The sequence below is a fragment of the Arachis ipaensis genome, chromosome B06, assembly GCF_000816755.2.
Source record: "Arachis ipaensis cultivar K30076 chromosome B06, Araip1.1, whole genome shotgun sequence".
Classification (NCBI taxonomy): domain Eukaryota; kingdom Viridiplantae; phylum Streptophyta; class Magnoliopsida; order Fabales; family Fabaceae; genus Arachis; species Arachis ipaensis.
This window is the reverse complement of record NC_029790.2, coordinates 65,752,523-65,752,990: the sequence shown is the minus strand read 5'-3', so window position 1 is coordinate 65,752,990 and position 468 is coordinate 65,752,523.

Here is a 468-nt window from a genome sequence, read left to right as displayed (position 1 = left end):
ATTCACTACATTGGTCTTAACAATATCATGGATTTGCAAGAATTCCTATAGGAATAGGTATGGATCTTCTAGTGGAAGTCCATGGAACTTGCAATTCTATTGCAGAAGAGAGACTAACTGAGGCATAAGCTCAAAGTTGTTAGCTCCAATGGCAGGTACAGAGATGCTTGATGAGCGGATAATATATACGCTTTTTGCATTGTTTTTAGTATTATTTTAGTATATTTTAGTTAGTTTTTATTATGTTTTTATTATTTTTTAAACAAAAATCACATTTCTGGAGTTTACTATGAGTTTGTGTGTTTTTCTGTGATTTCTGGTATTTTCTGGCTGAAATTGAGGGACCTGAGCAAAAATCTGATTCAGAGGCTGAAAAAGGACTGCAGATGTTGTTGGATTCTGAGCTCCCTGCACTCGAAGTGGATTTTCTGGAGCTACAGAAGCCCAATTGGCATGCTCTCAATTGCA